Source organism: Castor canadensis, chromosome 6, assembly GCF_047511655.1.
Source record: "Castor canadensis chromosome 6, mCasCan1.hap1v2, whole genome shotgun sequence".
Lineage (NCBI taxonomy): Eukaryota > Metazoa > Chordata > Mammalia > Rodentia > Castoridae > Castor > Castor canadensis.
In genome coordinates this window covers 159,879,569-159,904,740 of record NC_133391.1, presented here as the reverse complement: position 1 = coordinate 159,904,740, position 25,172 = coordinate 159,879,569, and positions in this window count along the sequence as shown.

The window sequence follows — 25,172 nt, the reverse complement described above, 5'->3', positions numbered from 1 at the left end:
TTGAACTCATTGAATTTTAGGAAATTCTAATTCTTACATTTTAAAACTTCCAATATATGAAAGTTTCTGTTAAATCAAATTAGATGTGTGGCCAAATTTAAAGGAAGAAAGCAAAATTGATCTTAAACTGTCAACAAAACTGATGGGGAATAATGCTGATACTATATTGTACCTCCACTTGTAGTCTATTGTTATATTAGAATATTTTCAGAGAACGAACTAATCATCCTTTTGAAACTCAGAGACACACATTTCACCCAGCACTTGCATTGACGTTGGAGTGGTTTCTGGAAATGTTAGTCCCAAAATATTATGAGGATAAATATGATTTATCATAAATACAGAGAAAACATGTAACTGAATTTCCGTTGCAAGAAGTAAAAATAGACAGTTACACCAAGCAACACTCAAAAAAATTAAAATAAGGTGATAAATGTGTATTTTATCATAAAGTAAATTTCACGGTGTTTTGCATTCTAGTGCAATTTGTTACCTCCATAAAGATAATAATAAATTTTAAGGAATGCTTATATTTTTTCTGATAGAAATAGCTGTGGAAATAGCTGTATGGGCAATGCAATTAAATATTCAAAAGTAAATATTTAAAAAATTTTGACATATAATTTTTCTTATATAATTATATGAGAAATTAATAAAGTATAAGTTTCCTTCAGGGTTTGTCACAGTGTGCCTCATGAAAATATTTTTATTATGGACATATGATAGAGGTTCTGTTCTTCAGTGCTCACTTTGGGAAATTCTGACCTAATCAGAGGAAAGTTTGAACTAAGGTAAGAATTAGGAATGAGGACAAGAAAAAGATAATGATAGAAACTACTTTAACTTCTGTCTACTCTGGGAAATTTAGATATAAAAGAATAAAATTGTGGTCTTTGTAATTTAAATTTCCTTCTTGTATATTTATCCTTTTATGGATAGTAGAATACAGTACCTATATGGAGACTTACTTTCATTCCCTTCCTCTTTCCCTGCCTCCCTTCCGCTTCCCCCTCCCTCTCCCTCCTTTCCTCTCTCCTTCCTTCTTTCCTTCCCTCCTTTCCTCCTTCCCTCCCTCCCTCCTTCCTTCCTTCCTTCCTTCCTTCTTTCCTTCCTTTTCTCTACCACCCTTCTTTACTCCTTTCTTTTTATTTTTACTTCCTTTCCTTTTTACTTCTTTCAGTCTTTAAAAGTGAAGTTGATTTTTTTTAACTTCAATTAAATAGTCAAAATCCTGTAACACTGGTGGTATTCCTCTCCATCTTGTATCTCAATCATTACAAAGACACTTCTTCTGACTTCATAATTCAGCAGAGGTGCTTAATAACCTATAAGCAGAATTGTCCAAGAATGACTACATGGTCATTTTCTTAACCATGTGACAGATGAGACCAAGGAATCTTAATCCTCCCACTGGAGATACTACATCCAAGTCCAACTTGCTCTAAATCACAAGGACCTATGCATTTGGTATTTTAAGTAATGTATTTAAAGTTCAGAAACCCAATTTAAGCTTATTAGTGCCCAAGTGCCTATTATTACCTTTCTCTCCTTCTAAGAACACTCTCAAACTTTCCCTATATAAATGAAAAGAGGAAGTGTCTCTGCTAGAAGGGAAGTCTGCAGAATATCTAGCCTTAAATGCTACTAACCAAGTATCCCCATAGGCAACCTAAAGAAGATGAATAATGGCCAACCTTTGCCCACAAGTTCCATTTTTCAATTGCTTTTGTTTAGCAAAAACTAAAACATTCTTTCTGCATTATTTTAAAAAAACATGATTAACTGCTGTCTAACTAATAAATTTGATCAATCATTCCTAAAGTGACAATTGCCTGAGCTAGGATATTCACCTTGGATTCTTTTCCAATGTTATATACTATGAAGTTAGGTACTTATTCACAGTTGTTCCTAAGCTTTGCTATTTTTTACTTAGTTTGTACACCATCACTATCTATCTTCTACTCTCAAATGACCCTATTATGTCATCTACCTTGTTTTTAAACCATCCCCAAATGGGTTCATTGATTTTTTTGTGCTCCTTTTAGACTAAATATTTGGTAATAATAATAATAGACATTTAAAATAATTCTTGTAGTGCAAGGTCATATGTTTCCATGTGACTGTGAAGCTTATTCTCTTAGAAAAATATCACTAAAATTGGCTGTGCTTCTACATAAAAGGTATGAAAATTTGTCCTAAGAAATACATATATGAGAAGTTCAATGTTTTGATGAGTATGCACATGCATGTATGATACTAAATTAAAAACAAGAATATATTTATAATGGTAACTTTATTTGGCAATATGATAAATTTTTCATTCATTCAAATGAGGAAAGTGATAATAAAAGAACTATGCATTTCATATTTTGCAAATTTATCCAACATAATTGCACTGATGTGATAACAATGGACCAAGACATGCTGTAGCGTGGAGGAACATTTTGTACACTTTCACCCCTAAAGTGTCCTACTTTGAAGTGGTAACTTTTCCTAACAAGATCTTTCTGGAGGAATGACCAGGAAAAGTACAATTTTCTAAGAAAAGATACAGCTCAAAACTCTGAGGTGTAATAAGTCAGAAAAAGAAATTAAAAATGAGAGATTAAGTGCAATTTTATTACTTCACATTATTTATGGGATTTGGGAATGAATTTATGGAGACAAAATCAGAACAAAAAGGAAATTGTTCAAATTAATATAGGTTAACTTAATCTAATAATTGGAGGCTAAATTGTATGGAGGAAGTCCCTTTAAGTCATGTTATGACAGGAGTCAGTCCTGTCATGAACAATTCAATTACAGAAATTTGAGTTGTTGAGTAAAGATGTCAAATGAATTTAAAAGGTAAATACTTTGGGTTCACTTTTGGAATCTCTTGATTGCCAGTGTAGGGAATGTGTGAGAGTTGCAAAGTGGAGTCTTTGAATGCTTTTGGTGTGTATATGTATTTCCTGCAGTATTTCAAAATATTACTGAGTTCCGTGCTCAAGAGGCACTAGACAGGGAAATGATGAATATTGCACAGAGATGACCTAAAGGATACTGTAGCAATTCTGAAAAATATTAAAGATTAGTGTTAATTAATGAGAACAGAGAGGAAACATGGGTTCCAGAGAGATAATAAACATAAGCTCAAGGAGATCTGACAAGTTAATGTTTATTGGGTGAAGAAAGGTAGTAGTCCAGATTATAAATTTTGTATAAAATGATTACTTTAAAGTTACCACTAATGTAAACCCTCGTAATTTTCACCCAACATACATGCATACCAACATTATTATACACACATTAAATAGCTCTTTTCCATCTCAACACAGGGAAATTTTGTCATACCTAAAACATAGCAGATATTCTATATCCCTGTCTTTTTGTTTCACCAACATAAAATCAGCAGCAAAACCTATCATGTCTACTTTCAAAACACACAGAGAATGTACCTTTCTCACAGACACAACAGCTAATTTGTTTGATTCCATCTACAGGGCAGTATCCTCACTGGTTTCTTTGTTCTTTTCCTTAGTTTCTTATTCTCGTAACAGGTAGAATGAACATTGTTCAAAGTTCCCAAGGCTTCCCTTCATATCCCATAGAGAGATGAAACCAAAGTTCCACAAAATCACTACATAACCCCCATACCCCATTACGCCTCACACTCTGTGTCTTACTACTTGTCTCTTACTGCACTGCCTCATGGTGCATGGTGACCTTGTTGTAGTCCTGACATGCCAGATGCCTCCATTTCTTCTCCAGTTATAATTTATTCAACATATTCAGTGCTATCACCTTTATTGCTTCAGAGAATTAGCCTAATGTCACATTCTCAGTAAGCATTTCATAACCTTCATTTTTAAAGTGGAATCTTTCATTCTCTATCTCTTTCCAAGCACTGTTTTTCTTTATTTATCTCATTTCTATCTAATAATGTCATCTTCAACTAATATCTTTATTTTTCTAACCAGTAGAATGCATATGAATTTTTAACTTTTACTGACTGCTATATTTGCAAACATAGAAGAGTAGCAAAATATCAATGAATGACAAATGAGAATTAAAGTAAATACCCAGGCAACTGAAAAATATGTAAAAATGAATTAAGCATATTTATGAGAAAAGACTTTAATGCAATTTTTATTTGTATTTTACTTTATAGTAAAAAAAGTTCTTAAAAAGAGTATATTTATTTCTAAAAAAATCCTCTCCTTTTAGAGGGAAAGTTAAGGCACAGTTCTTATAATCACTTTGTTAGTGAGCGTTTTTTTAGAGAAAAAAATGTATATAATTAAAATAATGTTGCATACAAATAAAACTATACATCATAAACTATTAACTTCAAGAAAAATATGTTACTATTAAGTGGCAAATGACCCCTTACCTAGCTAGTTTTGATCATCTAATAAATATGTGACTACAAGCAAATTAAAAGATATTTTCACTCCATACCTGATTTCCCTGTTTAGCATCTTTTGCTATGAAATGGGATCACAAAGTGTGGTGCAATAAATTCATTAATAGCAAAGGATATATGCTAATTATTTATTCAAAACTTTCAAACATGTAGGCAAATCTTAGTCTTATAGACAATTGCAACATAAGTGACATAGGTTAGCATGAAGACACCCAAATAAAATTATGCTGATTAATGAACTATTAGTGAAGTTTTAGTGACTTTAGGAAACAAGGCAAATCATCTTTCTTTTCTTTATTAATTTTGGTATACTGTTGGAAAGCGGAATGCTTACCAGGGTGTGTGTGTGTGTGTGTGTGTGTGTCTCCGTGTCTGTGTGTGTGTGTGTGTGTGTCTCCGTGTCTGTGTGTGTGTGTGTTAGTATGTATACTTGTGTGTGTGTGTAGGGGGAAGGGGGAACAATTTGTTTCAATTGCAAAGATAAGATCAATGTAAGGTGAAATGCATCTAACATAGAAACTTTGAACAGCTGTTCAGTCTTGTGGAATAAAACCAAAGGCATTTGTATCATACTGAGAAAACAACTTGAAAAAGAAGAAGAATATAATACACAACAATGCAAAGGTTTGGAATCATTTAGTGAAGAGAAAGTGTATTCCTCAAGTCAGAAGGAGGTGAGATATGGCTAGGCTCCTGCATAAAGTACTTCTTAAGGCTACATTAAATCTGATGTGTTTTTATAAGCTCCCTTTCTACCATGGAATTTGGGATGATAGAAAACATTCCTCCTATCATCTCTTTATCTTTAAAAGAGTTAAATAAAACAATAACCTACCTCGTGTCACACCTTGATATTTTTACTTATTCTAACCAAAGCCCAGAAGTGCGACAAGTTTTTATTCAAGTGAATAAAAATATTTTTGAAGGACTTTGATCTCCATTAATGTCAGATTCTTCAATGTATATATGTATTAACTTTTTAAAGAAAGTATTACTTAATAAAATTAGCTATCATGATGTTATGTGAAATGAAATATACTTAAACCTGTTGCTTTATTGGGTTATGATTTCATCACTTTTGAAATAAAGGAATACAAGTAAAGTTTTGAAGATGCAATAAAAGAGCAAAAGTAACTTCTAAAGGTCATTTTGTATATATTTTACTTACGTATTATCACTAAGATTTTAGTTATGAACAACAAAACAGTAGTACTATGGGAATAAATTTTCTACTTTTTGTACATACCCAACTCTTCCTTTCTCAAGACAAAAAGTTAAATTTTACTGTGAAGTGATTCATACTCATTGGAAATAATGCAGCCCTAATAAATATTCAGAATTCATTAAAATCTATGATTTGTACACCTTTTGCCTCTAATCTTCAGAATATACTGGTTCATTTTAAAATTTCAGAATAATGCATTGAAAATCATTTCATCTTATTGATAAAAGAAAGTGTTTGATCCAGCAAGCATTAAAATTCAAATGCACAGATGAAAGATAAAATATTACATTATTGAAGGAAAGATCTTGGACTATGTATACATAGCAAACAAACACATGAAAAGGATATAATATCAGTACATAAACCATTGAGAGTTCACAAAAGTTACAAGATATGTTTTAGCTGTGTATTTAAAATCTTAATGAATGCAATTCTTTCATATGTAACACTACATTTCACACGTCCAATTTTCAAAATATAAGTCAGAGGATACTGCTTCATAGGTAGGAAAAATCAGATTAGGTAATTACTAACACAGAAAACTAGTAAGACATTTTCAACTCGATTTCTGATGCTATAAGAAGAAATGAGGTAGAGCCATATAACAAGAGTCATAATTGTGGTATATAACATCTTGTATTTCAATACATACCACAACATTTAAAGTGGTTTTCCTGGGTTTAAACAATCTGTCACAGTTGTCCAGGCCAAGCAAGAGAATCTGGCATACCCTTCCACATAGCTTCTGCTACTTGGATAAGAAGATAATGAAGCTCTAAAGAACACTAGATGTTTTCGTTAGAAAACATCTATGTTTAAATAGAGTTTAAACTCTATGTTTAAATAGAGTTTTCAAAAGGCAAGGAAAGGAATAGGTAAGGGGCCTTTCCTCAGTATTAATTCTAAGACTTAGTCTTCTATTATGCAACATATTTGTGAAGGTGAAGCAACACAAGATGGAAGCTGGTTTCAGTGATTGTCTCCTCCACGAAAACATCCACTTAAACAATAATGCATGCATGAAAATACCTTCATAGGGGCTCAGCATACAAGTTGAGAGGTCACAATGTCTGGTTTAGCTCAAGTAGAAAGACTTATTGCAGAGGACAAGAAATAAGGTTGTACATTACATGCAATGTATCACCCTTCCACCACCAGTGAGAGAGGGAGAGACAGACATAGAGAGAGAGAGACAGAGAGACAAAGAGAGAGATTCCATTCATTTGAATGAAAAAAAAAAAAACACTGAACTTTGTATTGGATCCCTAACTGGACCCACCAAAAGAAACCCAGCAAAAATTAGACATGCCCTATTTCAGGCTGGTAGAAAGCTCAAACTCTAGATTAACATTGGAGTAGATGAGACCATAAAGTACATGCATCAGGCTTGCCTGCCTGGTGAATTTGACTTTTTGTTTTTATTATTGTGTTTGGTGGGGATACATTGTATCATTTACAAAGGTTCTTACAATGTGTCAAATACATCAAACTTAAATTCCCCCTCTCCACTGATGTCTTTCATCCCCTCCCCTGATCCCTGGAGCAGTATCAACAGGTATCATTTTTGCATTTACATACATGTGTATACATTATTTGCACCATATTCATTCTCCTACACATTTCCCTGCCACCTCCCCCCTCCCAGTGGTACAATACCTCACCCCGGGCAGAACCTGTTCTGACCTCCTGTTGTCTGATTTTGTAGAAGAAAAATATAAAAGATAATTAGAGAAACATGGTGTTTTTTCTAGTTTGAGCTAAAGATGTCTACAGAGTGAGTTTCTTTGTGTTGGTTCCATGCATATATGATTTTGATCTTTAACCTTATCAGGCAATGTCAGCACACCATCTCTAAATAGCCTCTAGAAACACACAGATCTCAGTAACATTGAGATTCTGGTATGCCCCAGAACTGTACCTACTAGAGCAGGATCCTATTGTTTGGAAGAACATGTAGACTACAGTTTCCCAATCTTAAGAATGCCTGACTAATACATCTGCCATAGGGTTTTCCCAGACAAATCCCATGTGGAAAGTCTATAAGATGACCCTGCTTATTCACACAGACTTCAAGATGAACTGACTTCATGCAAGAGTTCAAGAATCAAGAGTAATCAGGCAACACAGAGTCATCAAATGAAAAAAATAGTGTGGCAGTGGGTGAGCCTAAAAGTTGAAGGTTAATGAACTGACTGACAAAGAATTCTAAAGAATTATTCTAGGAAGCTCAGAAAAATTCAAGTAAGTATGGAGAGACAATTTTTTAAAATGAATGTCATAATAAGTAATCAAAGTAAGAGTTATAATAGGGAATTTGAAGTATCAATGATAACCATAAAAATCCTGGAGATCAAAAACACAATTAAAAAAGAATGAAGAGTACAAAAAATGACAAAAAAGAATGATCATAGTTTATGAGATGTATGAGAGAGCATCAAAATTGGCAAGGCATGAGTTATAGTATTTCAAAGAAAAGAGGATAATAAAGAGGCATAAAGCACACTTGAAACAATAGGAGCAAAAACTTTTCCACCTGGAGAAACAGTAAATGATTAAGACTAAGAATGTCAGATGTTTAGTCCACTTGAATTGAAGGCATGTTACAACCAAAGTTTCAGCAATCAGACACAAGAATATAATCCTGGAAGCTGCATGAAAATAGTAGTAAATGATATGCAAGAGAGTTGCATGGCAGCTAGCATATGACTTCTGAGCAGAGACATTACAAACCATAAAACAGTATGGCAGCTCCTCAAAAAATTAAAAATTCCACTCCTAAGGATATAAATCAGGTTACAATAAAGGCACCTGCACACCCACATTTATTGCAGCATTATTTACAATAGATAATCTATGGAAATGTCAAGATGCTCCAATACTGATGAATGGTTTAAGAAAATGTGATTTATATCACTATATATATAATAATGATAATATTAAATTTATCAAATTAAATATTATTAAGTATGTTAAATATAATTATATATTGTATATCCATTATAGATAACAAAGTAATTTTATTCAATGTGATTTTACTCAGCTACAAAGAAAAATGAAATTTTGTCATTTGCAACTAAATGGATGGAACATGAGAATCATCTCATGTGAGTAGAATATATGCCCAATATAAATACAATCAATAATATAAAAAACATTACACTAAGGAGAAGTCACATAGGAGAGAGGAAGGGTAAAAGAAGGAAGTTAAGAAGGTGAATGTGGTTGATGTACTTCCTATACAAGAATGAATATAGAATTTTTAAACCTGTTGAAATCACTATATAAGGTAAAAAGGAGAAAAATAGAGGAGATGACTAAATTCAGGTTATAATACATATAATCATGGAAATGTCACAATGAAACACTTTATATAGTTATCTTAAACAAACAAAAATGCCAATTTTTTTCTGCAAAATCAGAGAACTGGAAGACAAAACAAGTCCTGTCTGGTGGGTGGGTACCAGTGAGAGGGAGGAGATATAAGGAAAGTGGTCAAAGGGTGAATATGATAGAAATTTTCTGTAAACATGTATGCAAATGAAAAAATGAGACCTGTTGAAATTATTCCAGGAATTGGGAGTGTGAGGGGGATAAAGGAGAATAATGATGAATTCAACTGTGATAAAAATTATTAAAAATTTTGTAAATGTCACAATGCACCCCAGTACAACAATAATTAAGCATAAAAAAGATCAGAATGATATATTAAAAATTGTTTTGGTGAAAAAAAGAAAGAGAAAGATCTTTCCAATCAAGATTTCTACACCCTGAAAATCTGTTTTTCTGAAATGAAATAGAGATGAAGACTTTCTAACAAAACTCCCTAATAATAAATTATAAATTGAGAACTAGCTAAGTAGCTTGTAGTAGAGTGCTTGCCCCTTTTGAGGAAAGTCCTGGATTTGACCTCCAGAACTGAAAGAAGGAAGAAGTGTTGGAATGCAGGCATGGCTAAAGAGATTACAAAAAAGGAGGACAAAGGTGAAAGCATCTCCTCCAGGATGGATGAAGACATCTGTCTAATATTTGATCTCGATAAGACATGCCTGCTCCTTGATCTCTGAAACTTTTGCTTAAGAGTAATTGTAGTTCCTGTTCCTTTCATTCTGATCTTAATCTGCTATGCTATAGTGCCTTTCCTGCTGAGGCCAGCGATAGGATTGAATACTCACAATTTTTTTTTTTACCACTATCTGTACTCAATAAAAGTGATGAGGCATGTTGATTCTGAGAGCTAGTCTCAAACTAGTTCCCCATCAGCTTACCTTGCAAAGACTCCTGTGTTCCAGTAATCCTTTATCCTTCGCTTCAGGTGTACTGGTCTCAACCCAACAAAGAAGGAAGGAAGGGGTAAAAGAAATGCTTAAAACTGAAAGAAAATGATGCTTATGAGTAACCTGAAAACAATGAAAGTACAAAACTTACTGGTAAAAATGGATGCACAATCTAATTCAGAAAACTCTAATATTATAATGATAGTGTATAAATTACTCATATTACCTAGAATGAAGGTTAAAAATCAAAATCTTTATGATAATGACAAACACAATTATGTTAAGTAATAAATATAACAAGAAAAGATGTAAATAGTAACATAAAACTTCTAACTATGAAGTTGGCAAAGTAGAATAAAAGGATTGAGGGATTTTGGGGAGTTTTGTTTTTTCTTTTGGTAAGAAGGTTAAATTTTAACCTTGTTCATCTTAAAATAACCTGTCATGCATATAAGATTTTTTTTGTAAGCATCTAGATAATCTATGTGATGCATACACATACACACACACACACACAAATACACACACACACACACACACACACACACACACACACACATACAAAAACATCAAGGGATCAAACTATGCCACCAAAGGAAACTGCTTAGTCACAAATAAAGATAGAATGTGAGCAAGGAAAGAACAAAAGATCTACAAAACAAGTGGAAAATGAAAAGTTAATGGCCAGTTCTTATCTATCAATAACTACTTTAACTTAATCAACTCTCCAGTCAAAATGTTTAAAGTAGCTAAAAATATATTTAATAATACCCAACTATATTCTGCTTATAAGAGATTCAGTTCACCTGTAAAGACACATGTAGATAGAAAGCGATGGTATAGATTCTGTATTCCATCAAAATGTAAAGCAAAACAGAACAAGAATAGCTACATTCATATCACATAATACACACTCTATTTTAAAAGATGTACAAGTGACACAAAGTTATTATATAATCATAAAAGAGCAAATGCAATAAAAGCATATTATAAATTCACCCATCTTTGGAACATCTAAACACATAAAACAAATAGTAATAGATCTGAAGGGGGAGAAGTGGGTTGTAATAATAAGTAACTTCCACACCCTACTATCATCACTGCATAGGACATCTAGACAGGAAATAAATTAGGACACAATAAATTTAACACTTTACATCAAAGGGATCTAACAGATATCTACAAAGCATTCCATCCAACTACTGCCCAATACACATTATTCTCAACAGTGCATGAAATGTTCTCCAGAATTGATCATTTATTGTCACATAACAAATCTCAACATATTTAACTTACTGAATTAATGTCAAATATCCTTTAAGATTACAATGATCTGAAATAAATATCCCATAATATGAGAAATCAAATAGGGAACAGAAAAGATTACCAACACTAATAGTTGATTTACTAAAAGGAAACAAGATACAAAACAATCACGCAACCATCATTAGTGTTGGGCTGGTGGAGTGGCTCAGATGATAGATCAACTGCTTTGCAAGTGCCATGCCCTGATTACAACCCCCTATACTGCTAAAAGAGAAAAAAAAAATCAGTACTATTTCTACACATTAACTGCACACAATCAATAAAACTCCATGTACAATAGCAAGAAAAATATAATAGAGTACTTAGAAATAATTTTAACCAAGGAAGTAAGTGATCTCCATTGGAAACTAAGAAACACCAATCCAACAAATTAAGGAAGAAACAAACACATGGAAGGATACCTGGGTTCATGGATTAGAAAGAAAAAAAAATTCTCAGAGGTCCACACCACCCAAAATGATCTGGAGATTCAACATCATCCTAAGCAAAATACCAATAACATTCCTCAAACACATAGAACAAGTGTATAACTTGTAGGGAACAAGGCCACAAAATGTGTCTAGTAGTTTTAGGTAAAAAGAACAAAACTGGAGATACTATTTGACTTCAAAATATGCTACAAAACTCATGTGACAGAAATAGGATGTCCCTGGCATAAAAAGTGAGACATGGATTAATAGAACAGAACAGAGAAAGAAGAAATAAATCACTGCATTTATAGGTAACTGATTTAATTCTTTTTATTGTTTTTACATTTGCTTGCATGTGTATATATTATTTGGGGCCACCTTCCCCTACACCATCTGATAGAACCTGTTCGACAATCTTGTTCTCTGAATTTTTTGAAGAGAAAACATAGCATTTTTGCTAGATTGAGATAAAGATAGCTCTACAGAGAGATGTCTAATGTTGTTACCATGCATATGTGTATGACAAAAGAGCCAGGAATATATATGGGCAAGTGACAGTCTTTCAATAATGGTGCTGAAAGTGAATACTATGCAGATGAATGGAATTAGAACCTTGTGTCACACCTTGTACAATCATCATCTCAAAATTAATTAATCAGTTAAACTTTAAACCTAAACCTAAGGAAGTACTAGAGGCAAACAGGAGAAAAACTAGGAATTTAGTCTGGGCAATGAACATTTAACTATCAACAATCCCAAATTCATACACAGCAAAAGCAATAATATGCAAATGGGATTAAACAATACTAAAAAGGTTCTTTAGAGCAAAAAATCAATAAAATGAATATATAACCTATAGAGTGACAGCAAATATTTGCAAACTGTACATCTGATAATAAATTAATATATAGGTGCCTAAGAATCAAAGTAGCTCAATAGCAAAGATCAAAAGAATTACCTGATTAAAAATTGGCAAATGTTCTGCAGAGACATTTCTCAAAGGAAGACATGTAAGTGGTCAACAGGTGCATGCAATAATTCTCAACATCACTAATCATGAAGAAAGGTGGAACAAAGCCTCAGTGGGTCACAATGACATGTCAGTCATATCAGTATAGGAACTTGCAAAGAATCTGGAGATAAAAGAAATCTCTCACATGATGGGTGGAAATATAAATTAACATAGACATGGAAAACAATATGGAGTTTCTCTTAAAAACTTAAGCCCATTTTTAGTGGCTCTTATCTATAATCCCAGCTACTTGGGAGGCAGAAATAGGAGCCCCACAGCTTGAAGTCAGCCCAGGCAAAAGTTACTGAGATGCTATCTCAAAATCAAACCAGATATGGTGGAACATGCCTCTAATCCCAGCTACTTTGGAGGTTGAAAATGGAGGTATGAGGATTGAGGTCTGAGGCCAGTCATAGACAAAAGCAGGAGACCTTACCCAAAACACAAAGTAAAAATTAAAGGACTGGGGATACAGCTTCTGCAGAGACTTTTCATAGCAATCAGGAGCACCTGAGTTCAATCCCCAGTTCTAAAAATGAATAAATAAACAAATAAAATAAATAGATTTAACTTTTGTTGCATCATCTCACTACTGGGTATATATTTAAAGGAAATAAATCAGTGTGTCTGAGATATAATGTATACTACAATATTTATTGCACTTTTTTTACATTAGCCATGATGTGCAATCAAATTAAGTATCCATCAATAGATAAATGGATAAAGAAAACATGGCACGTGAACTGTAAATAAACATGGCGGCCGGCAGGAGCAGCAGCACCGCCCAGTAAGCAGGAGCAGGAAAGCTTCTGAAAGTAGCAGTGGGAAGAAAACTTCAGAGGAGAGGGGGGAAGACCCACCTCCCACATGAACTGTAGATAAACACACAGGCCTAACAATTCGGGGGCAGTGTCACCTTTCCCAGTGCTTGGAAAGGGGAAAGCCTGTAGCAGAAGCTCCCGCACAGGAGAACTCTGAGCAAACAAAGCCTGTGGGACCAGGTGAGTGCTAGCTCACCCCAGAGATCTGCATAAATAACTCCGCCAGCTACAGGCTGAGAGCAGCAGGCAGGCAAGCCACAGTTGCAGATACCACTCTCAGAACTGTCTCCAGATGCTTTTTTTTCTTTGTCTCCCTACCTTTGATGAGAGAACAACCGAATTACACCTGCAAGCCGAAAAACTTACTGAAACTGTATTGCATTTGAACTTGGGACACTTGGTGGGGCTTTCTTTTTTTGGTTTGTGTGTGCGTGTGTGTTTGAGTGAGTGTGTAGTTTTGTTGTACTTTATGCATCCCCTTTTTATGAGACAACTACAGAACAACATCTGAGGCACCAACTCCAGGACTGGAGATTGAGACAGACACCCAAATTATTAAGACTGAAACTGCATTGCATATAAACTTGGAAGTTTTTTGGGTTTTTTTTGTTTTTTTTTTAATTTTCTATTTTCCATTTTATTTTAATTCATTTTTATATACAGATATTTCTTTCAATTACTTATTTTTTATTTTTTTTATCTTTGATTTTCAATCCTCTCTCTGTCTCTCTAATGTCTGTTCAGCTTACTGTCGATTAGTACACTAACACTCCCTGTTTATACCTTTGAAACTCTCTTGTCTGATACCTTGTTCTGCTTTCTCCCTCTTGTCTGTATATTTGTTTTCCCCTTTTCTTTAACTTCTTGCTTTCCATCTCGGCTCACCCTTCCATTCTAAATATTACCATTGTTATTATTACAAGCTAGAAAATACTTAATTGCACACAGTACAGGGACAGTAACAACACCAAGGACAATGATGGAAAGACAGAAAAAACAAGGAAACCAGTTTCCCCACAGCAAAAAATTAGTACAGGAACCAGAGGGGAATGAAGAGAACAGAAACTCAGATCCAGACTCCAACAAAATGAAGATAAACTATGCCAAAGGACCCAAGGAAGCCCACAAGAATAATTTAAAAGAAGACATACTACAAGTACTCAATGAGAATTTTATAGAGATGATACTGGATAGGGTCAACCAAAATGTACAGGAGACACTCAAGAAATTCCAAGACAATAAAAATAGAGAATTTGAAAAAGCAAAAGAAGAAATAAAGGAAACCATAGAAGCACTGTATAAACACCAAAGTGAAAGAGAGAACACAATGAATAAACGGATAAATGAACTCAGGACAAAAATAGACAACATTAAAGAAGAAAACTGCCAGGATATGGAAAACCTCAGAAAAAAGAACGAAACAGAACTGCAAAACAAAATGGAAGGCCAATCCAGCAGAATAGAATAAACAGAAGACAGAATCTCAGAACTTGAAGATGAAATGGTAATTAAAGGAAAAACCGAAGAACTATTAATTAAACAACTCAAGACATGTGAAAAGAAAATACAAGAACTCACTGACTCCATCAAAAGACCAAACTTGAGAATTATGGGCACCGAAGAAGGAGAAGAGGTGCAAGCAAAGGGAATGCGTAATATATTCAACAAAATAATAATGGAAAATTTCCCAAATCTAGAGAAAGATATTCCCATACAGATGCAAGAGGCCTCCAGGACACCAAACAGACCAGATGAAAATAGAACTACTCCATGACATATCATCATTAAAACAACAAGTTCAGAAACTAAGGAAAGAATATTGAAGGCTGTAAGAGAGAAAAAACAAGTAACATACAAAGGTAAACCCATGAAAATCACAGCAGACTTCTCAACAGAAACATTAAAAGCAAGAAGAGCGTGGGGTGAGATCTTCTGGGCACTGAATAAAAATAACTTCAACCCTAGGATACTCTACCCAGCAAAGCTATCATTCAAAATAGATGGAGCAATAAAAGTCTTCCATGATAAGCAGAAACTAAAACAATATGTGACCACAAAGCCACCATTACAAAAGATTCTGCAAGGGATCCTGCACACAGAAAGTGACACCCAACTTAACCATGAAAAGGCAGGCAGCACCAAACCACAGGATAAGAAAAAGCAAGACAGTAGAGAGTTACATCAAGTTAGGTACACACAATCAAACCTTCAAACAACTAAGACAAATAAATGGCAGGAATCACCACATACCTATCAATACTAATGCTTAATGTTAATGGACTTAATTCACCCATCAAAGACACCATTTGACAAAATTGATTAAAAAAGTAGATTCAACAAGTTGTTGTTTACAGGAGACTCATCTCACTGACAGAAATAAGCATATGCTTAGGATGAAAGGCTGGAAGAAGATTTACCAAGCCAATGGCCCCTGAAAACAAGCAGGAGTAGCAATACTTATCTCTGACAAAGTAGACTTCAAACCTACATTGATCAAACGAGATAAAGAAGGACATGCCATACTAATAAAAGGGGAAATAGACCAAAAGGAAATAATCATCAATCTGTATGCACCCAATATCAACACACCCAATTTCATCAAACATACCCTAAAAGACCTAAAAGCATATATAAACGCCAACACAGTGGTTGTGGGAGACTTTAACACCCCATTATCATCAATAGATAGGTCATCCAAACAAAAACTCAATAAAGAAATACAAGATCTAGAATATGCAATAGATCAAGTGGACCTAGTAGATGTCTACAGAACATTTCATCCAACCTCTACACAATATACATTCTTCTCAGCAGCCCATGGAACCTGCTCCAAAATAGATCATATCCTAGAGCACAAAGCAAGCCTCAGCAAATATAAGAAAATAGATATAATACCGTGCATACTATCTGACCATAGTGCAGTAAAAGTAGAACTCAGCAACAAAAGTAAAGACAAAAAACATGCAAACAGCTGGAAACTAAATAACTCATTACTTAATGAAGAATGGATCATCAATGCAATAAAAGAGGAAATTAAAAAGTTCCTGGAAGTCAATGAAAATGAAAACACAACCTACCGGAACCTATGGGACACAGCTAAGGCAGTCTTGAGAGGAAAGTTTATAGCCATGAGTGCATATATTAAAAAGATTGAAAGATCCCAAATCAATGACCTAATGATACATCTCAAACTCCTAGAAAAACAAAAACAAGCAAATCCCAAAACAAATAGAAGGAGAGAAATAATAAAAATAAGAGCTGAAATCAACGAAATAGAAACCAAAAAAAACATACAAAGAATTAATGAAACAAAAAGTTGGTTCTTTGAAAAAATAAACAAGATCGATAGACCCCTGGAAAACCTGACTAAAATGAGGAGAGAAAAAACCCAAATTAGTAGAATTAGGAATGCAAAAGGGGAGATAACAACAAACACCATGGAAGTCCAGGAAATCATCAGAGACTACTTTGAGAACCTATATTCAAATAAATTTGAAAATCTAAAAGAAATGGACAGATTTCTAGATACATATGATCATCCAAAACTGAACCAAGAGGAAATTAATCACCTGAATAGACCTATCACACAAAATGAAATTGAAGCAGAAATCAAGTCTCCCCAAAAAGAAAAGTCCAGGACTTGATGGATTCTCTGCTGAATTCTATCAGACCTTTAAAGAAGAACTGATACCAACCCTCCTTAAACTGTTCCCACGAAATAGAAATGGAAGGAAAATGCCAAACACATTTTATGAAGCCAGTATTACACTTATCCCAAAACCAGGCAAAGACACCTCCAAAAAGGAGAACTATAGGCCAATCTCCTTAATGAACATTGATGCAAAAATCCTCAACAAAATAATGGCAAACCGAATTCAGCAACACATCAAAAAGATTATTCACCATGACCAAGTAAGCTTCATCCCAGGGATGCAGGGGTGGTTCAACATACGAAAATCAATAAACGTAATAAACCACATTAACAGAAGCAAAGACAAAAATCACTTGATCATCTCAATAGATGCAGAAAAAGCCTTTGATAAGATCCAACATCATTTCATGATAAAAGCTCTAAGAAAACTAGGAATAGAAGGAAAGTACCTCAACATTATAAAAGCTATATATGACAAACCTACAGCCAGCATTATACTTAATGGAGAAAAACTGAAACCATTCCCTCTAAAATCAGGAACCAGACAAGGATGCCCACTATCTCCACTCCTATTCAACATAGTACTGGAATTCCTAGCCAGAGCAATTAGGCAAAAAGAAGGACTAAAAGGAATACAAATAGGTAAAGAAACTGTCAAAATATCCCTATTTGCAGACGACATGATCCTATACCTTAAAGACCCAAAAAACTCTACTCAGAAGTTTCTAGACATCATCAATAGCTACAGCAAGGTAGGAGGATATAAAATCAACATAGAAAAACCATTAGCATTTCTATACACTAACAATGAGCCAACGGAAAAAGAATGTATGAAAACAATTCCATTTACAATAGCCTCAAACAAAATCAAATACCTAGGTGTAAACCTAACAAAAGATGTGAAAGACCTCTACAAGGAAAACTATACACTTCTGAAGAAAGAGATTGAGGAAGACTATAGAAAGTGGAGACATCTCCCATGCTCATGGATTGGTAGAATTAACATAGTAAAAATGTCGATACTCCAAAAGTAATCTACATGTTTAATGCAATTCCCATCAAAATTCCAATGACATTCATTAAAGAGATTGAAAAATCTACTGTGAAATTTTTATGGAAACACAAGAGGCCACGAATAGCCAAGGCAATACTCAGTCAAAAGAACAATGCAGGAGGTATCACAATACCTGACTTCAACTATATTACAAAGCAATAACAATAAAAACAGCATGGTACTGGCACAAAAGCAGACATGAAGACCAGTGGAACAGAATAGAGGATCCAGATATGAAGCCACACAACTATGAGCAACTTATCTTTGACAAAGAACCTAAAAATATACGATGGAGAAATAGCAGCCTCTTCAACAAAAACTGCTGGGAAAACTGGTTAGCAGTCTGCAAAAAACTGAAACTAGATCCATGTATATCACCCTATACCAAGATTAACTTAAAATGGATCAAGGATCTTAATATCAGACCCCAAACTCTTAAGTTGATACAAGAAAGAGTAGGTAATACTCTGGAGTTAGTAGGTATAGGTAAGAACTTTCTCAATGAAACCCCAGCAGCAAAGCAACTAAGAGATAGCATAGATAAATGGGACCTCATAAACTAAAAAGCTTCTGTTTATCAAAAGAAATGGTCTCTAAACTGAAGAGAATACCCACAGAATGGGAGAAAATATTTGCCAACTATACATCAGACAAAGGACTGATAACCAGAATATACAGGGAACTTAAAAAACTAAATTCTCCCAAAACTAATGAACTAATACAGAAATGGGCACATGAACTAAACAGAACTTTCTCAAAAGAAGAAATTCAAATGGCCAGAAAACACATGAAAAAATGCCCACCATCTCTAGCAATAAAGGAAATGCAAATTAAAACCACGCTAAGATTCCACCTCACCCCTGTTAGAATAGCCATCATCAGCAACACCACCAACAACAGGTGTTGGCGAGGATGCGGGGAAAAAGGAACCCTCTTACACTGTTGGTGGGAATGTAGACTAGTATAACCACTCTGGAAAAAAATGTGGAGGCTACTTAAAAAGCTGGACATCGATCTACCATTTGATCCAGCAATACCACTCTTGTGGATATACCTAAAAGACTGTTACTCCAGAGGCACCTGCACATCCATGTTTATTGCGGCACTATTCACAATAGCCAAGTTATGGAAACAGCCAAGATGCCCCACCACCGATGAATGGATTAAGAAAATGTGTTATCTATACACAATGGAATTTTATGCAGCCATGAAGAAGAACGAAATGTTATCATTCGCTGGTTAATGGATGGAATTGGAGAACATCATTCTGAGTGAGGTTAGCCTGGCCCAAAAGACCAAAAATCATATGTTCTCCCTCATATGTGGACATTAGATCAAGGGCAAACACAACAAGGGGACTGGACTATGAGTACATGATAAAAGCGAGAGCACACAAGGGAGGGGTGAGGATAGGTAAGACACCTAAAAAACTAGCTAGCATTTTTGCCCTTAACACAGAGAAACTAAAGCAGATACCTTAAAGCAATTGAGGCCAATAGGAAAAGGGGAACAGGTACTAGAGAAAAGGTTAGATCAAAAAGAATTAACCTAGAAGGTAACACCCACGCACAGGAAATCAATGTGAGTCAATGCCCTGTATAGCTATCCTTATCTCAACCAGCAAAAACCCTTGTCCCTTCCTATTATTTCTTATACTCTCTCTACAACAAAATTAGAAATAAGGGCAAAATAGTTTCTGCTGTGTATTGTGAGGGGGGAGATGGAGGGGGCGGAGTGGGTGGTAAGGGAGGGGGTGGGGGCAGGGGGAAGAAATGAACCAAGCCTAGTATGCACATATGAATAATAAAAGAAAAACGAAAAAAAAAAAAAAAAGAAAACATGGCATACCATGCACAGTGGAATACTATTAAGCCATAAAAAGGCAGTTTGTCACTTACAGTATCATGGTTGAGCATAGAGGACATTACACTAAGGGATGTGTTGTTATGAGATTAGAGAGATGTTGAAAGGACACAAAATTTCACTGTTATAGGGGGAATAAATTCATGACTTCTACTGTACAGTCAGCTAACTATAGTTCATAAGGATAGTTCACATAGTTACATGTCTTTTGTTCTTGAAAAATGCTAAGACACTTATAATTTTTTTTACCAAAAAAAGATAACCATGGGAGGTAATGCCAATGTTGATTATATACATTCAGTCATTACACAATGTATAGATTTTCAAAATATAGTAACTACACAGTAAAAATATACAATTTACCTGTCAATGTAAATATATCAAAATGAAAAGTGAAAATATATAATAGTGTACAATTTTTTAAGTTGAAGCATTCTTCTCATAAAAACAATTCTTATTGTTTACATATTAAAGGAAACACCTGACTTTTCATTTGGTATGCACAATGGGAAACAAATTCAAAAAGGAAAATAAAATCTAGTTATTCCTAACACTTTGCATACATTTTCTGATATGTTTCATTTTGTTTACTTCATAGAAATAGTAAGAGCAGAGATTTTGTTGAATGTTAATTTTTTTGTTATTGTGCTGGGGATACATTGTAGCAGTTACAAAGGTTCTTATAATATATCAAAATATCAAATTTGAATTCACCCCCTCCACCATTCTCCTTTATTTTATTCCCAAATATATTATTATTTGTAAGTTATAGAAATGAACAAAATTCAAGTTCACTAATGTAAATATTTCATTTCCTGATTCTAAAGTCTGACAAAATCATTACCTCTTGTATCAATCACTTCATACATAAATGTAATCATTTTTCTTAAACTGTTATCTCCTGCCTCCCCATATACAAACACCTATCCTGGAAAAAGTCCAGGCTTTCACGTAATTGGTACTCCTTGGGCAGTAGTGAGTTGACACTGCTATATTCCCTTACCGACAGAGGATTCACTACATAAACCTCTGTTAAGAATTTTCATGATTTTTTTCAGACAGATAATAAGAACTGTGACAGATAGGAGACAGATTAGAGTTTGTAAAAAAAAAAAAACTAAGAAGGGTGTAAATATCAAAACTAAACTTCACTGACTGAGAATTTATTCACCTTTTTCACATAAGTTTAGATTCTTTGTAATAAAAGAGGATAGATGAACAAGAAGGAAACATACAGACAGCTCATAATCTCAACAACTTTTAAATCTTTTCATTTTTAATAATAAATGATTTTTTTTACTCATTTCCATCAAAACTGTGCTCAAATTATCACCATTCAACTTAAAATTGCAGCCCTCTGCAAAATCTGCTTTTCTGATCATGGCTCTAACTTTTCCTATGACATTTATCCTTTTTCTAACATATTATGTAAATTCCTCATACATTTTTGCATGTATTATATTTGCTCTTGCTTACTTTATTCCTCGACTAGAATGTGGTCTCTATGAGGTCAGAAGCCTTGTCTAGTGTGTTTACAGATGTACAAAGTGCTTGTACATGTGCCTTGCACTGAGAAAATACTCAATAACTCTTTGTTGAATGAACTCATGAAAACATACAATATGATTTCTTAAAAAATATGTGATTTTCAATAATAAGAGTATCAACAGCAGTGTATCACTTATTTAAGGAGGTAAGTAATGCTTCAAAGATTTGATTCTTCATTTAAAATTTTTCTGAAATCTTGAAGGGTAAATAAGGTGCACAAGATCTCATAATTTTGGAAGATTATTTCTGCTTGAGGTCCCTCACAAAATGTTAGCTTAGACCCTGAGATGGAGGTGGAAGATCTGTGGTTGTTTCAGCAATCTAATTATTTCTTTATGTTTTTAATTCTAAGTATTGTAAGACTGATGAGACCTTGATGATATATCACTATGTACTAGTTGAAAATATTATTTTGACAAAGGGAAGAGAAGATTTAATCTTCCCATCATTTGATAGCCATGGTACAAACCCCTATTGTGAATAAAGTCCTCAGTGTCTGTCACCAGCAATCTACCTATGATCCCATTTGGATGGCTCTTGGAATCACAACTCATCTCATATGCTAATGTAAATTTGGTTATTTTATTTTCATCTCATAAAATAATTAAAACGATTTCTGTGTGTCCAAAATAAAAAAAATAAAGTAAATTCAATCTGTTAGTAACATGAAGTGTTTAGGGGCTTTTGTTTTTGCAATGGAATTTCAAATTTTTATGCAGCACTGCAAAGTTAGGAAACCAACAAGCAATGTTTCATAGGGGGCTAAAAAGACAGAGAGATGGGAAGCAAAGGCAGCTTGGTTTTTAGGCAGCTGAAACTCAGAAGCTTAGGCAGAGTGGATTGACTAAAATTTAAGGTGCACTTACACAGTGGGACTTAATCTTTTTCTGCAGCATAATTCAGGGGGGAAATTTTGAATACCTACTGCAAAACTGCCAGTGTACTCAAAACTGACATGGACTGCTTTTGACAAAGTTTTACTATATTTTTTTAATAGTCCCTTGTATTGATGGACATAAAATTTAGCTAGAGAAACTGGGAATTTTCACAGGATCCAGATACTACTAAATATATAGGAAATAAAGGATTTAACTTGGCAATAATTCCTGAGTCTTTTCCACATATCCCCCACATTGTTATTAAAAATATGTGACTATTTTTTCATTAATCATTCATTCAATTTATTAAATAGTATGTGTATATCATCATAGTTTAGTACTGTAATTTTTCTTCATCAGATACATTTCTCGTCTTATTCACATTGATGCTATTTATATATTTTTTTGTTCTCCCTTTTCTCTTGCTCATCCTCTACATCTTATGCCATAAAACTTGAAACATACAAGATTGAATAGTGTTAATATATAGTTTAGGTTATGACCATTAATAGGAAAATACGCTGTTGTATAAGACTTTATGGTTTTTCTTTTATTTCTCTCAACAATATGCAAATGCTAGCAAGATGATTTTCCTCCTTGTTTTTGCTGATCATTAAAAAATTTCATATATGACAGTACTATAATTTCTCATGACCTCCACTGGGGCAGCATGAGTTAATTATAGCAGTTTCCAAATTACTTCTCTATTAAACAATTTTCTATTTTCTCTTCACCTTTTCTTTTCTATGTCTCCATTCTACCTCCCCAAGTATATGACTTCAAATCTCCAGTTTACAACAAAAAATGTGCTTATAAGTAGCATGAGGCTTTTCTGAGATTGTCTTTCAGTATGTGCAATTATAGTCTCTTATAAGTAATTATAAATTATTAGCAGGTTATTATGCACTATTTCCTGTATTTTAGATTAATGAATTAAATGAACTCAGAATTTGTAAAAAGCTACAATAAGCCCTTTAAAAAAAAACTCAATACAATAATGTAAACAGTGCACTATCTTTTAAATCCTAAATTGTCATCCTAATACGCCCTAGTGCTGCATATAATCTTTTATTAGAAAATTGTCTTCTGACTCAGTGAAAATTAAGGCTGTTAGCCAGAAGTTCTTTCTGAGATTTTTGTCTTCAACCTTCAGGCTGCTGGCAACAAAGTCTCTGGAATTGCTTATCGCTCAACAATCAGCCATTACCACCTTAGCAAGGGTGATTCATTTTTGTGACTATTTCTCAGCTCTTTAAAGCTGTAATTTGTCTTTTCTGGCACTCTGGATCAGCAAGTCCTAGGAGCTCCTGCATCCTTTTATCCTTTCTCCCATAGTGCTGAAGTATAGGAAAGAGAGAGACTGGTTTTCCCACACTGGAAGCTTAAGGAGTCCCTTGTTCACCATGATTAGAACTCACTAATTCTTATAGCCTCTGGGTCTATTTGTTTTTTTGTGGAAAAAAATTGTTCTTTTCAAAGAAAAGAACTTTTATCATCAAGTTTCCATCAGATGTAAAATTGAATTCTTGTTTAAAATACTAACTTAAATTCCTAACTGCATTATTTTTATAAGAAGTTCAAACTGCTGATCTGCTTTGGACATAGAGTTGCCAGAACACTGTTGAGATGGTTTTCAATCCTTGTTACAGAACAAAACGTTATAAATAAGACATTAAAAAGGGAAGCACTTTAAAGTATAACATAAAATTGAGAGTGGCACCCAGCTATCCAACTATACAAAGAGCTTTCAATTTTAGATGAGAAAGGATTTTTTTTTTTTTTTTTCCGGTGCTGGGGACCGAACTCAGGGCCTTACACTTGCCAGGCAAGCGCTCTTCCACTGAGCTAAATCTCCAACCCCGAGCTTTCAATTTTAAATTTCACATTAACTGATTTAAATTGAGGGGATCCTGCTTACTATGAAAACATAGCACACTTTTGTTAAATTTGACCAAACAACATGCTATTTTATTAACAATATATAAGCAGAATTTAATCATATAATACCACATACTTATTCTCTTGCTTGATTCCCAATATTTTAAAGTCATTCTTCAGTTTAAAAAAAAAAACTAAAAAATTTGTATGGCAGATGACAGCATTTGGTTTGTAAAAAAGCAGAGATGCAATGGGTTGGTAATCAGGAAAATATTTCTATATGATCTCCTAGCTATCAATGTAACATAGTTGACAAGGGAACACCTTTGCTATCCTATGAAGTCCTTAATTCACTCTCAGGAAATTACACCTCTCATAGTTGTTGGCAGACAAGGCTTGAACACCACAGGTTTACTAAGAGAGGTAATTCCTGGCAAAACTTTCTCTAAAAGGTGACATTGGTTTAAGGACTGCCATATTGTTTTGCCAGAATTTTCTTAGAAACACACTATTTTCTTCTCTCCTTAAAGTCCCAGATTTCCCTCATGGTATAAATGGTTCCCCAAATTTCTCCCTTTCCTTTCTCTTTTCACTGTTACTGATATTTCATTCAATGAATATCCTGCACATCTAATGCCCTATGCAACTGTCATTTTGTACACTCATATTTATATCAGATCTGCTCAATGTCACTAAGCTGTGGAATCAGCCAAGGTGCCCAATAACCAATGATTCAATAAAGAAAATATACACACACATGCATAAACGTGCACACAGCCACTCACACAAACAGGGTATTTTTCAGCCGTAAAGAAACATGAAA